Consider the following 17,743-nt stretch of genomic DNA (forward strand, 5'->3'; position numbering starts at 1 on the left):
CTAGTCCTCACCACGACTGAGGCCACGCAGGTCCAGCGCCATCAACTGATAAATCAGTGCATCAGATTTGGAGCATTCCATATTAACAATGTATCTGGGTCTTGCAATCACAAGAAAAGCAAGTAAGATGATCACTTGCTATTATCAGATATCCCACCCTGCAAAATCTCATTTCAGGGAGGTAGCACCATCAATTTGCAGGAGACTCCCAGGAGAGGTGAGATGTCTGCTAGCTCCTTAGCAGCTAGCCAGCTAGTTTAAATAACGTTAGCTATGCTAATGAATGAATGACACCTGTTAAACTCACCTCAACATGTCTTTTACATTTTAATCCCCCCCCCCCCCCCCATGGGCAATAGAAAAGTCACTGTTGCAAACAGTGCAGCGAGCAACACTCATTATTTCTGACCCCTATTAGGCAGGGGTACACTTTAGTGTAGTCTGGGGTGAAGTACGTTTTATATTTTCTTTTTTGGAACACTGCCATGGTGTGTGTGTGTGTGTCTCTCCTCCTCCGTCCTCTTCGTCCTCCTCCTCCTCCCCCCGCCCACACCGATTTCCGGGAGATTGTATATAATTTGTGGGCATCAGGGAGCCACTATCCATATGCGGGGAACTTCCGGGAGAGGTGGGATGCCTGTATTATGGCTGCACGCTCTCTTCGCGGACCAACCCCTCTGACGCAGGCAGCATCACGATCCACACTAAGTCCAGCTCCTTCAGTTTTTCTGCCAATGAGTAACTCACTTATGGGATGGACGTGGAGTACTTTAAGTTCTTAATGTCCAGCAAGCTCTTGTGATTGTAAAAAAATATATATATTTGGTTGGCCCCTCAGGAGTAGTTGCACTCAAGCACGCTGCCATCTTGCAGTCTCTGGAGTTTGCAGAAAATGGTGCAAAAGAACAAAAAAAAATTCCAGTTCTGTGAGCGAAAACACCTTTTTAATGAGAGAGGTCTGTGGAGATTAGACCGAATAGTTCAAGCTGACAGAAAGGCAAGGGTAACTCAAATAGCCATGCATTACAACAGTGGTGTGAAGAAGAGCATCTCGGAACACACACATTGAACCTTCAAGTAGATGGGCCACAACAGGTTCCTAATAAAGTGGCCACTGAGTGTAAATGGTGAACAGACTTCCCATTTGTTTCCACTTAATATTAGAAACAGAAAAACCTACAGCACAATACAGGCCCTTCAGCCCACAAAGCTGTGTCGAACGTGTCTTTACCTTAGAAATTACCGAGGTTACCCATAGCCCTCTTATTTTTCTAAGCTCCATATACCTACCCTTTCATTCCTGGAATCATTCTTGTGAATCTTCTCTGAACCCTCTCCGATGGACTAGTTCAAATTCAGCTCACCTTCACGTTCTGCAGTAATCATATTGTAAAGTTGCTTCTCTCACTGAATGAGCAATCTAGTTTAAAATCTGTTTTAAAGGGTGGGCAGACTAGAAGAATTTGTCGAGAACTATCATGGTCATGAAAAGACCAAGATCGTCCACGTCATATGACATGGCTCATAACAAACCAGTGTCTAAAGGTGTGCACTATAATTCCTCTCAAAGACTTGTGAAGACAATCACTGTTGAACTACTGGCATATTGAAAGAACTTAAAGACTTTTATAAAAAAGAATTAATGGTGTCTGGCTTGTTAACTGAAACAATCAGGGCAATTCAGTGCTTCACTGGAAGGGGCTGTCTAATCATTTGTATTAGTTTGTGCCATGCCTAAATTCCTAAGGTTGTGTTAATTATTTAAAAGCTATATTTTAATGAGGAAGTTCTGCTCAAAGGAGGAATGTTTTGCAAGGTGTGATGTGCACCATGTATAGTTTATGTATGACATCATGCAATAAACAATCATTCAGATCAGAAGATAGCTGAGGGGTGGAATCAGTGTATGTAAATCTAGGTGTCTGGAGTTGAAAAATAAGAGTAGGCCTCAAAATAATTTGCTACCTTTTAACAGTACAGGAATAGTAGTACATTGCAACACAGTGGTTTAATTATTTGGTTTTGGGTTTTTGATCCTCCACATCAACCCGGCACGGTGGAGAGCGCACTCGATAGCGATCTGTCACTAGATCGAACTCGGGAACTTCCTGAGCCTGGTGCTGAAACATACGTTCTGAAGTGTTTTATATGCATAGAAAGGTAAAATATATACTATATGCAAATACAAAAGTTCGACTAACTGACGCTAAATAATACTGGATGTACCTGTTCCAACTTACTTAGTAAGAAAACTTATGATTTTTTTCGATCCGATGCACAATAACCTATGCACATCCTCCCGTATACTTTAAATCATGTCTAGATTACTTATAATACCTAATACAATGTAAATGCTATGTAAAATGGTTGTTATACTGCATTGTTTATGTAATAATGACAAGACAAAAAAAATGTTACATGCTCGAACAAGTGCTGGAGGAGCGCTTCCAGTTTTTCGTGATTTGCGGTTGGTTGAATTCGCGCATGCGGAATTCGCAGATAAGGAGGGCTGACTGTATATCCTTTCTAAAATAAGGAACACAAAGCTCTACACAAAACTCCAAGTGTGGTCTCACGAGTGCTTTACAGAGCCTCAACATCACATCCTTGCATTTATATTCTATACCTCTAGAAACGAATGTCAACATTACATTCGCCTTATTCACATCTGACTCAACCTGGAGGTTAACCTTGAGGGCATCTTGCACAAGGACTCTCAAGTCCCTTTGCATCTCTGTATTTTGAATTCTCTCCCCATCTAAATAATAGACTGCCCATTTATTTCTTCCACCAATGTGCATGATCATACACTTTCCTACATTATATTTCATTTGCCACTTCTTTGCCCATTCCCCTAAACTATCTAAGTCTCTCTGCAGGTTCTGCTTCCTCAGTACTACCCGCTCCTCCAACTAACTTTGTATCATCGGCAAATTTAGCCACAAATCCATTAATCCCTTAGTCCAAATCATTGACATACATCGTAAAAAGCAGCGGTCCCAACACCGACCCCTGTGGAACTTCACTGGTAACTCACAGCCAGCCAAAATAGGATCCTTTTATTCCCACTCTCTGTTTTCTGCCAAAGAGTCAATACTCCACCCATGCTAGTAACTTCCCTGTAATTCCATGGGCTCTTATCTTGCTAAGCAGCCTCATTGTCAAAGGCCTTCTGAAAATCCAAGTACACCACATCTACTGCATCTCCTTTGTCTACCCTGCTTGTAATTTCCTCAAAGAATTGCAGTAGGTTTGTCAGGCAGGAATTTCCTTTCAGGATACCATGCTGGCTTTGGCTTATCTTGTCATGTGCCACCAGGTACTCCGTAATCTCATCACTAACAATCGATTCCAACAACTTCCCAAACACTGATGTCAGGCTAACAGGTCTATAGTTTCCTTTCTGCTGCCTCCCACTCTTCTTAAATAGCAGAGTAACATTTGCAATTTTCCAGTCATCCAGCACAATGCCAGAATCTATTGATTCTTGAAAGATCATTATTAATGCCTCTGAAATCTCTCCAGCTATCTCTCCATACCTCCATCTTTTAGTGTTTTAATATATTTAAGCAGTCCAAGTGAAGTTTGTAAATCTTCTTTTTCCAGCCCTGATGAAGGGTCTCGGCCCGAAACAGCAACTGTTTACTCTTTTCCATAGATGCTGCCTGGCCTACTGAGTTCTTCCAGCATTTTGTATGTGTTGCCTGAAGTTTGTAAATGTTTAGTTATTTAATGGAATCATGGAAAGGCATGGCATAACATCTTTCAATTCTCTGTGCTGCCCATCACATTTCTGCCATTTCTGTCGATTGCTACCTTTTGAAATGATCTGTTTCCAGTACTCTGTATCCAGGTCATTAACATATATCAAAAAGGACAGTGGTCCAAATACCAGCTTCCCGAGGTAACTACTGCACAGTGCAAAGTTCAAATTTATTAACCAAGTATACAACTTGAAATTCTTCTTCTCCAGGTAGCCATGAAGCCAAGAAAGAAAAGAAAGGCAGCACGATTATCAACCCCCAAATCCTCCTTCCCTGCGCAAAAAAAAATGAACAAAACGGAACAGGCATCTTAACCCCCAAATCCCTCCTCCCACATAAAAAAATGAACAAAAATGGAACAGGCACATCAGACCACAAATCCCACTCTCTGCATAAAAAAACACGAAAGATTGGGTGAGAAACAGAATATAAAAAACTACAAGACTGAAGAAAAGTCTATAGTCCAAGTCCACATCCAGAACGCGGAAAAACGTGGGGACCATTCTCCAGGCTCAGCAACAGTACTTTCCTTCATTGTAGAAGGTTGGTCAAAAGACAGGCAGCTAGTGCTCACCCTCCACACTTGCCTTGATGTTTCAACCTCCCTTGTCGCTTTTATCAGCGAACAATGGAAACTTTAATTGATGAAATGGTGTCAAACAACAACTTGCACCCCAGTCCCACAGCCTTCTCGCCATGAAGTTTGCATACCCTGCCCCTGTCTCCCGGAAGACTGCAGAGCGCCAAACAATCTCCAAGCTTCTGCTTTCGCCTCGATGTTTCAATCTCCGTCATCACTTTTATCGGCGAACATCGGAAGCTTTAATCGGTGAAATGGAGCGTAGAATAGGCCCTTCCATCCCTTCAAGCTACACTGCCAGCAATCCCCGATTTAATCCTAGCCTAGTCATGGGAAAATTTACGATAACCAATTAACCTACCTACTGGAATGTCTTTGGACAGTGGGAGAAAACTGGAGCACTGAAGGAAACTCACACAATCATGAAGACAACAAATAAACTTACAGGCAGTGGCAGAATTGAAACCGGTCAATATTCTGTAAAGCGTTGTGCTAACCACTATGCTACTGTGCTGCCCTAATTCTTTCCTTAATACGTGCAGTTCATTAAGGCAGCAACACTTTAGCAGACAACAAAGAGAATCCATTCTGCTCTGAGAGCAGAAAAAGATTTTCAGTATATCAAACATGTTGCCAATCTTTAGAATTATTTATCTAAGTATTCATTGCAGGATGCTGACCAATTGAGTGTATAGTGAGTGAGGCAAGATCAATACAGTGTATAGAAAAGCAACATGGGCTTGGTGGAAAATAATTAGAAGCCTTCAGTATCAGTAAATCAAAAGACCAACAGTCTGAATCTAGATAGGACTTCAATGTGCTGGCAGAACTCTTGGGACAATCTCATGCCACTGAGATCTGCAAATCTAAAGTGCTTTTAAGATGTACACGTAATATTGACAGAAGTATTTTTTAAAACATTTTTGCTATCAACCTCAGTGGAAACCTCAGTTCATTAACTCAGTTGTCTTCCTATTTAACAAGAGAAATGAATATTCTGCATTTTTGTCCTTTTGTACAAATTCTCTTGATGAGCAGGATCCATGGTCAAAGATGACATGTTTCCATGTGCTGAATCTGTAGTGGGCTCCTGTGGTTAAGCTAATCCAGTATTAAATACAAGAGATTCTACAGATGCTGAAAATCCAGAGGAGCAAGCACAAAATGCTGGAGGGACTCAGCAGGACAGGCAGCATGTGAAATTAGGACCTAGATAATTTAATATTTTTAACATAATGCTTTGCGGTAAGCTTGTCACTTCAGTCCTACCTTTTCCCTCATACCTTACGCTTGGCAATTACAAATGTACTTCCTTTTCAAGCTTTAAGTTGACCCTAAATATTCATATCTTTCTGATGCAGCTTGTTCAGGTTTGTCAGGGGTTGCTGGGGTGGTGTGGCTCAAAAGGCCGGAAGTTCAAAGTTCAAAGTACATTTATTATCACAGTGCCTACTCAGCGCTGTATCACTAAATAAAACCAATAAATAAATAAATATTCCATGCCCAAACAAGTCTTTATGTGAAGAATATGCTCCTAGATTTACTTTTAACCACTTTAGCTACATTTCAGTTTTCCCTTTAGCAAAGGAAACAATTATTTCTTATCCAGCTTGTTCATTATTCTAAACCTCTAAATCACCTATTTACCTCCTCAACCCCACAGGAAATAATTCAATCAAGCCAGTTTCTCGTCAGACCTGCTATTCCTGATATTATAACTGAGCTTTTACAAGGCCCCCATTATCTTTCCAAAACTTAACACTGAGTACAATGCTACAGATGAGCTGTGACCTTAGCTCACTCTGAATATATAGTAATATTCACTCTTTTATATTCTGTAGCTTTTGCAGTTCTACATGTAGTGTCAAGCACAAGTCAGAGGATAGGAATATTGGGCAACTAACTCACATCCTGACTCCATAAAATACGTATACTATCCACAAAGGCTCAAATCAGGGATTCAGATTCAGAATCAATTATTTGTTACATGTACCGCACATCAAAACACACAAAGGTTTTTTTTTTGTTGCTGTTTACACGAATTTGATTTTTTTGTGCATGTGGCGGGTGAGGGGGATTATTTGTTTTCTTTGAATGGGATCTACAGTTCCTTGTTTTGTGACTGTCTGTGAGGAAGATGAATCTCAGGTATACTGCATACATACTTTGAATAGACGTACTTTGAACTGAATCCTTTCAAATGCGTTGTTTGCAATAACAACCAACACGACTGAAGGATTTGCTGGAGGCAGCCCGCAAGTGCCACCACACATTCCGATGCCAGCGTACATGCCCCAGAGTGCTCGGTAGAACAACAAGAAACACAACAAAATAGAAAATAACAAGCAACATACATCAACGGGGAAAGAAAACAAGCCTTTATCCTCAACCTCTAGAAAGACAAGGACAACAAAAGTTTGAGAAATCCAGATTCTGAATAAGTAGCAATTAGAGACTTATCTTCGATTTGTATTTTTATCCATATTCAACACACAGTATGTTTTACACAAGGGGCATAAATCACACATTTCTGCAATCCCTTCAGTTGTCAAAGAGAAAGCTGTGTAAAGGGAGTAATACTTAACATCCCACAGTCAGACAGCAATGATTGGAACTCCGAACACAGGGGATTTGGAGGAAGTAAAGGCGAATTGCTGTTCAAGTGTCTCAAGACATATTCTTAGAAATTATCATCGAGTCCACTGGCTTTGTGAGGGCAGGCTCTGTTTATCGATGAGGTGATGAAGATAATTGATGAGGGTAGAACAGTGGCTGCTGTCTATATGATTTTGGTAAAGCATTTGACAAGCCGCTCATGGTAGGCAGAAGCAGAAGGTTAAGATGCATGAGATCCAACATCCAAGAGCCGATTTCGCTCGTTCTCGGTGATGGTCATCAGCATGGTGCTGAGGCTATGAAGACTACACTGGCTGCTGTACACCATGCCCACTAATATGATGAATCAAGACTTTGGGCCTACTCCAGGCTGCTATGGGAATCGGATCTGAGGACTCAATTTTGGTTCAGAATGCCGTAATTTGCTTCAATTGTTGGCACGACGTGTTTTTTTTTCTTTCTCTTGTGCATGAGTGTTGGCTTTGTATTTTTATTTTATTCTTTTTTTTCTTTAATTGGGTTCTTTCTGGTTTCTTGCTTTGTGGCTTCCTTTGAGCAAGCAAATCTCAAGGCTGTATACACTCTTTGATAATAAATGTACTTCAATCTCATGGTATTGCATGATATCCTTGGTAGGCCGGATTCAAAATGGGCTTGCTCATAGAAGGTAAGGCATTTGACAAGGCCCCTCATGGTAGGCAGGACCAGAAGATTAAGATGCATGACACCCATGGTGGTTTGGTAGACCAGATTAATAATTGGCCTGCTCGGAGAAGACTGAGGGTAGTGGTGAAGGGTTGTTACTCTGACTGGAGGTCTGTGACAAGTGGTGTTTTTGCAGGGATCAGTGCTGTGGCCACTGTTGTCTGTGAAACATAAAAATAACTTGGATAAAAAATGTCAGTGGGCTGATTAGTGTGTTTGCAGATGATGTGGAAATTGGTGGAGTTGTGGATGGTGATGCAGGTTGTCAAGATATACAGAATGATAGAGATCAGTTGCAGATATGGTTGGAGAAATGACAGGTGGAGTTTAAAATGGGTAAGTGTGAGGTGTTGCAGTTTGAGGGGTAAAATGTAAGGGAAGGTACCCTGCAAATAATAGGACCCTTAAGAGCACTAATGTAAGGTAAGATCTTGGGGTCCAAGCCGTTGAAAGAGTTAAGTGAAGTTGATAGAAATGAAATGTGTGGGATGCATGCATTCATTGAGTATAAGAATCAGGAGGTAACGATGCCGCTGTATAGACCTCTAGTTAGGCTGAAATCTCAAATACCGTGTGCAGCTCTGGTCAGCCCTTTATAGGAAGGATGTGGAGGCTTTGGAAGAAGAGGCTCACCAGATTGCTGCCTAGATTAGAGGGCATGAGCTATAAAGGGAGGTCCCACTGTTATGGATTATTTTATCTGGAGTATCAGAAGTTGAAGGGAGGCCCTATAGAAATCTATTAAAAAATGACAGGCATAGAAAAGATAAATAGAGTGTCTTTCCCAGGGTGTGTTCATTTGTGATGTGCCATGTCGCATGATCTGGCGATTTTGGTCTTTCCATGACTTTCATTGTCCTTGGCAAATTTTTCCATAGAAATGGCTTGCCATTGCCTTCTTCTGGACAGTGTCTTTACAAGACGGGTGACCCCAGCCATTATCAATACACCTTCGGAGATTGTCTGCCTGGCATCGGGAGTTGCGTAACCAGGTCTTGTGATATGTACCAGCTGCTCATACCACCATCCACCACCTGCACCCATGGCTTCTCATGACCCTGATCAAATGGGCTAGCAGTGCTACACCTTGCCCAAGGGTGACCTGCAGGATAGCAAAGGGAAGGAGCACCTTACATCTCCTTCAGTAGAGAGGTTTCTCCACCCTGCCACCCTTCCCCCAGGGTAGAAATGTCAAACATGAGATAACAGAGCTTCAAGGAGGGGGGGGGGGGGAGTGTGGTTTAAGGGAGATGAGTGAGGTAGGTTTTTTCCATAGAAGGGGGAAGATGCCCAAAACCTGCTGTCAGGGTGCTGGCAGATGCAGATGCCATAGTGACATTAACATCCATTTCTTTGTTTATTTGTTTGTTTGTCTGTTTGGCAATACAACACTGAAACGGTCCTTCCAGCCCAGCCAACAACCTATCACAGGACAATGATAAATTTACCAACTAACCAGCATGTCTTTGTTCTGTGGGAGGAAACAGTTTGTGAAAGTCTATAAGTCTTGAATTATAAAAGTAATTTTTAGAACTGAACTCCAAAAATGCTCAATAGACCGTAGGAATTTCATCAAACTTTTAAAAATTTACCACTGCTGTTGGCAGCTGCCACCTGGGTGAAGAGAATAATGATATTGCATTTTCTAGGGCAGGATTGGGGAGCTTGTTTAAAGCTACAGAGAATTGTTTGGCATGTGTACAAAAATGTTACTTTCTCTTAAAAAGAGTTCATTCATTTTAAATTGTCTTTGGGATATGGAGATTATTTTCATGTAGACAGCTGTTAGAACATGGAACGCTCTACCTTAAGGATTAATTGAGGCGCAAATTATTCCATGCTTCAGGGAAAAAATGGATAAGCATTTGAAGCAGAGCATTAAACAGCTCTGGGAAACAAAAAAAAACAGCTCTGCAGTGGATTAACTTTGAATTATTCTAATAGAAAACCAGCACAGAAACAATCAGTCAAATGATTTTCTCTGAGTTGTCAACACCTGTTGTTCTAATTGTCAATTTTATATTCAAGGTATTAAGGTTTTAGCACTAGGATATGAAACACTGACTTTCACCACCCAGTGCCAGAATAGATCCCAGTTCAAAGATCACATATGCAACATTTGGCAAAATATTATATCCGTTCATTTTGACTCATTCCCAGGAATGTACATTTTCCCCCTTTTTTTTTGCACGATTGACTCCTTGAATGAGATATCCAGCTGAGGGTTACATTGTGGTCCCACGTTCCCTGGGAACTGAAATTGAGATGGATGAAATTCATTTTATTAACAGCCATCATACATTGAAATTCAAATTTTCATCATAGCAGTCTGATGCAAGTTTGGATTTTCATCCCCAAGTGAAAGGACGTTAGTGCTCTCTACTCATTTGCACCATTCGATTTCCGCACAGATATACAAAAAAGATGGAACAGTAAAAGGCCAGTTAATAAACAGGTTGTTACAAACCCTAGCCCAGTTCTGACAGGTGGGGGGGGGGGTCAAGAGAAAAATTGCATCTTCCCTCCAACATTTTGCATTCAGAGATGTCAGTTAATCTAAAACTCTGTGGTCCACAGGGAGATATTTCAAATATTATTTTGTTTTATGATTGCATGGTTTGAATGCATATCCATTTGTTTTCACTCAAATTCAAAGTATCACTTAATGCTGTCTCCTAACTTTCAAACTTCCTATTAAATCTCCCATGCCTGTGTTCATTTTGTTATGAAAAATAGTTCCTTATCCCTATTTTTGACATTATAGGTATTTATCAAGTAGATCTTCTTAGAACCTTTCCTGTTACAGGATAGAATTCAAAGAAGCACTAATAACATGTTACCATAAAACCCAAAAGAGGAATTTGGGAATTTAGCCCATCTAGTCTTCACCATTCGATTATGGCAGATTTATATATTTTTTCCCTTTCAACCCCGTTCTTCTGCCTTCTTTCCATAACATTTGATGCCCCTACTAACCAACAACATTTCAACCTTTGCCTTAGGTATCCCCAATGACTTGGAGTTCACAGCCAGCAGCTGAGATTCACCCCCTCTGTCTAAAGAAATTCCAATTCATCTCTGTTCTAATTGGATGTTCTTCTATTCAGAGGCTGTGCTTTTTGCTCCTGGACTCTCCTGCTATTGAAAATATCCTATCCATGTCCATTCCATCAAGGCCTTTCAATATTCGATAGGTTTCAGAGAGATTCTCCGTCACTCCAGACTGAGAGCTATTAATCACTCCTCATACGTTAACTCTTTCATTCCAGGGATCATTCTGGTAAGGCTCCTCTGGATCCTCTCCACTGCCAGAGCATCCTTTCGTAGCTATGAAGGCCAAAACTGCTTACAATACTTTAAATGTGGTCTGATCATTACCAAACAAAGGCTCAGCATTATATCCTTGATTTTAGATTCTAGTCCTCCTGAAATGAACTTGCCTTCCTTACCACAGACTCAACCTGCAAGCTAACCTTTAGGGAATCCTACACAAGGACTCCCAAGTCCAATTACAAAACCAATTTCTGAATTTGCTCCCTGTTTAGAAAATAATCTACACCTTTATTCCTTTTACCAAAGTGCATGACCATATATATCCCTATGCTGTATTCCATTTGTCACTTGTTTGCCCATTCCCTTAATCTGTCCAAATCCTTCTGCAGACTCCCTGCTTCCTCAACACTACTCGCCTCTTCACCTACCTTTGCATTATCTACAAACTTAAGCACAAAGCTATCAATGCCATTATCCAATGACATGGAAAATAGCGGACCCACCACCAGCCTCTGCAGACCACCACAGGTCAATGGCAGACAACCAGAAATGGTCCTCTTTTATTCCTACTCTTTATTTTCTGCCAGTCAGCCAATCTTCTGTCCATGTGAGTATTTTTTCCCGCAATACCCTGGGCTCCCATCTTATTTAACAGCGTCATGTGTGGCACCTTGTCAATGCCTTCTGCAAATCCAAGTAAACAACATCCACTGACTTCCCTTTGTTTATTCTGCCTGCTATTTCTTCAAATAATTCTAATAGACTTGTCAGACAAGATTTTCCCTCAAGGAAACCATTCTGACTTTGGCCTATTTTATCATGTGCCTCCAAGTACTCCAAAACTCAACCCTAATAATAGACTGTAACATCTTGCCAACCACTAAAGTCAATCTAACCAACCTATAATTTCCTGTCTTTCCCCTCTCTCCCTTCTTAAAAAAGTGGAGTGACAATTGCAATTTTCCAGTCCTCCGAAACTATTCCAGAATCTACTGATTCTTGAAAGGTTACTAGTAATGCCTCCATAATCTCTTCAGCTACCTATTTCAGAACCTTAAGGTGTAGTCCACCTGGTCCAGGTGACTTATCCATCTTCAGACATTTCAGTTTCCCAAGCACCTTCTCCTAATTAATAGCAATTCCACTCTCTTCTGATCCCTGACTCTCTCAAACTTCTGCTATGCCACTGGTGTCTTCACAGGGAAGGTCTTAAGCAAAATACTTATTCAGTTCATCCGCCATTTTTTTGTCCCCCATTTCTACCTCTCCAACTTCACTGTCCAGTGATCTGATGTCCACTCTTGCTTTTTGCTGTTTATATACAGTATCTGAAAAAACTTTTAGTACCCTCTTTTATGTTATTGATAAGCTTACCTTCATACTTCATCATTTCTTATTGCTTTTTAGTTGCCTTCTGTTGGTTTTTTAAAAGCTTTCCAGTCCTCTAGCTTCCCACTAATATTTGCTCTATTGTATGCCCTTTCTTCTGCTTTTATGCTGGCTTACTCACAAGGACATAATTGTGTATTGTGAACAAAATAGTTTGCTTTTTCTATAGCCTTTCTTAACTGGATCTGTCTTTATTATCGGCCTATCAATAACATTGTTGGCATGGTCAGAATATACTGTCCATTTATGGATTCCCTAGTGATGATTTGGAGAGCCACTTTCTTGAACCCCTGCTGGAGATGTTCCTACTGTGTTGAACACAGCAAGGAAGAAACAGAGATATAACAGAGCAATAGAGATATATAATAGAGCAAAACTTAGTGGGAAGTTAGAGGATTCAAAACTTTTTAAAAACCAACAGAAGGCAACTAAAAAAAAGTCATAAAGAAGGATAAGATGGGTTATAAAGGAAGTTAGCCAATAATATTAAAGAGGATACCAAAAGTTTCTTCAGATATATAAAATGTAAAAGAGAGGCAGAGTAGATATTGAACTGCTGGGAAATGATGCTGGAGAGGTAGTAATGGGGACAAGGAAATGGTGGACAAACTGGAGAGAAGGTTCTTGGGAAACTGAAAGGTCTGAAGATAGATAAGTCACCTGGATGAGGTAGTCTACACCCAGCATTCTAAAAGAGGTGGCTGAAGAGACTGGGAAGGTATTGGTAATGATCTTTCAGGAATCAATGATTTCTGGCATGGTTCTAGAGAACTGGAAAATTGCAAATTCCACTCCACTCTTTAAGAAAGGAGTGAGACTGAAGAAAGGAATTTAGAGCCCAGTTAAACCGACCTCTGTGGCTGGGAAGATGCTGGAGTCGATTGTTAAGAATGTGGTTTTGGGGTACATGGAGACACATAATTATATAGACTGTAGTCAGCATGGTATCCTTCAGGGAAAATCTTGCTTGACAAGTCTGTTGGAAATTTTGAAAAAATAACAAGTAGGATAGACCAAGGGTAATCGGTGGATGTCGTTTCAGAAGGCCTTTGACAAGGTGTAATGCAGGAAAGATGCTAGCATGGATAGAGCTTAGTGGGAAGCTGATTGGCAGGAGGCAAAGAGTAGGAACAAAGGGAGACTTTTCTGGTTGGCTGCCAGTGACTAGTGTGGTGCTTCACAGCGGTCAATGTTGGAACTGCTTCTTTTACGTTATACGTCAATGACTTGGATAATGGAACTGACGGCTTTATTGCAAAATTTACAGATGATATGAAAATAGGGAAGGAGCAGGTAGTTTTGAGAAAGTAGAGAGGCTACAGAAGAACATAGATGTAAAAAGTGAGTTCTCATGGCAATTGTGATGCTAGCATTAATTTTGAGAGGACTAGAATATAAAAACAAGGATGTAATGTTGAGGTGAGCACTGTTGAGGTTTCATCTGGAGTATTTTGAGAAATTTTAGGCCTCTTATCTAAGAAAGGAGGTGTTGACAAAATGGTTTACAAAAATGATTCTGAGATTTAAAGGCTTGCCATATGAGGAATGTTTAATGGATCTGGGCCTCTACTCACTCAGATTCAGAAGAATGAGTGGTGACCTCATTGAAACCCTTCGAATGTTGAAAGTCCTCGATAGAGTGGATGTGGATAGGATGTTTCTTCTGGTGGGGCACAGCCTCAAAATAGGGGGACATCCTTTTAGAACAGAGGTGAGGTGAATTTCTTTAGGCAGAGAGTAGTGAATCTGTGCAATTCATTAGCATAGGGGGCTGTGGAGGCCAGGTCGTTTGGTATATTTAAGGCAGAGGTTGAAGAATTCTTGATTAGTTAGGGCATGAGGTGAGAAGGCAGGAATCTGGGGCCGAGGGGAAAAATGGATCAGTCATGATGAAATGGTGGAGTGGATAAGACGGGCCAAATGACCTGATTCTGCTCTTATATCTTATGGTCTCATATGCAAGATGATGTATGTCCTGGAGGACAGCTTGCAAAGACTGACAGTTCCATGAATAATAACTATGTGCCTAGCAACAGTACAAACTGGTTCTCCATCAAAGGAACAATTGGGCCAAATGTGAACAGATGGGACACTCTCATCGGGCAATATATTCGGCATGGATGAGCTGAGACAACGGTTCTGTTTCTATGCTGTTTTACTCTATTATCTTCCCTCCAATCCTACAGGACTGCAACCCATTGAACACGGGTCTTTGTCTTTTATTGTAATTGGCTGTAGGTTAGATGCACAGGGAACAGTAACATTATATTAAACATCATTTTATGTGACGTGATGGTGAGAGAGAGTGACTAGAGCAGCTCCTGTCCAATTATAATGTTATTAGATCTATTCATTAGAATTCCCATCCAAGATTTTACAGATCTACTTTCAACAATTTGAATTAATGGCTGCACTTATCTTTCCATTAGGTAATTGTTAAGAGAACAAAAAGTCAATAATAATTTATAATTATTATGTTGGTTCAGAAACTCTTCAGAACCTTATGGAGCTTACATACTTTCTAAACAAATGTGATGTACTGATTTAATATATATTTTTGCAAAAGACCTCTGTAGAGCCATGTATCTATTTTCTGTCTGTATTGTATTTTGTGTTGAGTGTTTATTATGGTTAATTAGCCACGTGGGTTTTGGGGTGACAGAAGCGAATGAGCATAGTTATCTTTTTGGCACTTTGTCTAAGTTCATTTTAGTCTGGTTAGAGCCAGGGAGTAGGCTGGGGTCAATATTTTTTGTCGACCACTTAAATATGCTAAGATTGTTAACTCTGGTGTTTAGGTTGCTTATCTCATTATATTGCTAGTTATTGTTTCATTAGCTTTTTTTCATTACAAGCTTGTTCATTTTTGCTGGTTTCTTAATAAAGTACTCTTTTGAAATTTGCAACTTCATTATTTTGAACCGCATCATACAGTGTCAACCTTCGTGCTTAGTCTCTGAGTGGTTTTGATTTGTTTTCAAGTAACTGCTACAGACCTCTTTTCAGCTGTTTAATTGAAGTTTCTATTTGATCTACAAGTTGCTTCAAAGTACTACTATGGGATAATCAGACAATGACCCTCTGTCGGTCAGGATCAATCATGGATGTTGTGTCCTAGCTATCTACATGATTCGCAAGCCAGGGCAGTGTGATATGGAGAGTAAGCTATAGCCCACACAACAGACTCCCTCTCTCCACTCAGCTGATGAATTCAAAGGAATGTCAGAGGCCAATACAGTTTGCCACCAGCAGGGTCACAGGAGTTCTCAGTCAGCGTTGAACTCAGCTACTTCAGGGTCTCTAACTCTGGATTTTTCCTCAAGGCTTACTCCAGAAGCCTTCCATATAAGTGGTTATAACCGCAAGTCAGCAAAAGTTTGAGATCAGAGTTTTCCTAGAAGAGTTGCCAACCACGCTGGAAAGGCCCATCTGCCCAAAGCGACTAGTTTTAAGGTGCCAGTAACCTGCTCTTGTTAGTAGAAATGTGAAGGCCAGGAGTTGGATTTAGTTGTCTGAAACTATTTCTATTGCATGCCAATGGGGGCATTTAATAGGTAGAGGGAGCTTATTCCCACTACTTCCCTGGCTAAAACAGCCTTAAGGAACCTAATCAGACTCTCTAAGTTATCCTACCAACATGGGTGGATTTGATAGTGTATCAGGAATAAATAATTTAATGACTCACATGAGCTGTGTTGGGCTGAGTTCAAAAGCTTTTGTGAGCTACATATGTAAAATGCAAATAGATTTTTACTTATAGAGCAACACACACAAAATGCTGGTGGAACGCAGCAGGCCAGGCAGCATTTATAGGGAGAAGCGCTGTCGACGTTTCGGGCCGAGACCCTTCGTCAGGACTGATGAGGGGTCTCGGCCCAAAATGTCGACAGCGCTTCTCCCTATAGATGCTGCCTGGCCTGCTGCATTCCACCAGCATTTTGTGTGTGTTGTTTGAATTTCCAGCATCTGCAGATTTCCTTGTGTTTACTTATAGAGGCTTATATTGATTTCAGAAGTGGCACATGCTCTTCTAGACCCTGTATTATTGGTGTTCATTCTCCTGACCAATGGGACCCATTAGAATTTATCACTGATGACTTGAGATGTATCATCATTTTATTATCTAATTATTTAGCAAACTTAGAGAAATCCACTGCTTAGATAACAGTGCTCGTCATCAAATGAGTTCAAAATATCCTTTCAATGGTTTTTATATATAAACGTACACTCAGTGACCATTGTATTAGGTACAGGAGTGGAACCCAGTGTGGTCTTCAGCTGTTGTAGCCCATCCACTTCAAGATTCGATGTGTTGTGTATTCAGAGATGCTCTTCTGCACACTGCTGTTGTAATGTATGGTTATTTGAGTTACTGTTGCCTTCCTGTCAGCTTGAACCAATCTGGCCATGGTCCTCTGACCTCTTTCATTAACAACGCATCTTCACACATAAAATTACCACTCACTGGATACTTGTTGCTTCTCACATCATTCTCTGTAAACTCTAGAGATTGTTATGTGTGAAATCCAAGGAGATCAGCAGTTTCTAAGATACTCAAACCATCCCATCTGTCACCAGCAATCATTTCATGGTCAGAGTCATGTAGATTACATTTCTTCCCCATTCTGATGAACAACCGAACCTCTTGACCATGTTGCATGCTTTTATACAGAGTTACTGCCACACGATTGGCTGATTAGGTATTGGCTGATTGGCTGATTGTCTGATTATCAAGCAGGCATACCGGTGTACCTAATAAAGTGAGTATATCTGCTTCATTGGAAGTTATTAATTTTTAAGTAATTGTAGATGGTTCTACATTCTCAGTTTAAAATTCTGTCATAACTTGTTGTACATGATGTTCACTTGTACAAGAGGCAGAGCAGTATTCTGTTTGAAAAATGTGTTCAGACAACATTCGCACAGCTGCCAGATGCCTCTGCACTCGAGCGATCTCTCTCTCTCTCAGTCAAACGCCGCAACTAATTGTCACATTGAAGCAGCAAGCTGTGGGACTCCCCTCTTGCTGTTGCAGCAGCGATATTTCTCTCTCCTTTGCTAGTGAGAGAGAGCCTGTTTGTGATGTTGAAGTGTTGGGATGAATAGTAGTTTCTGATGGGCTCCATATCATGGTCTCTGGGGGCTTTGCTATTGTTTGCATGATGGGTGGTGAGGGGTTAATGCTTTTGCTAGAGCAAGTGGGGGAAGGGGGAGTGGGGAGGGTTGAGGTTTCTGCTGCTGCTTGTGTGAAAGGGGAGGGGTGCTTTGAGGTTCTGAAGTTTTCTGTCATTCATTCTTTGTTTTTTCTGTTTCATGGATGTCTATGAGGAGTAAGAATTTCAGATTGTATACATTCTCTGATACTAAACTGAACCATTGAAAAATAAACAGACCAGAACGTATCAAATAACAAATA

This window comes from Hemitrygon akajei, chromosome 11 (genome assembly GCF_048418815.1).
Source record: "Hemitrygon akajei chromosome 11, sHemAka1.3, whole genome shotgun sequence".
Taxonomy (NCBI): domain Eukaryota; kingdom Metazoa; phylum Chordata; class Chondrichthyes; order Myliobatiformes; family Dasyatidae; genus Hemitrygon; species Hemitrygon akajei.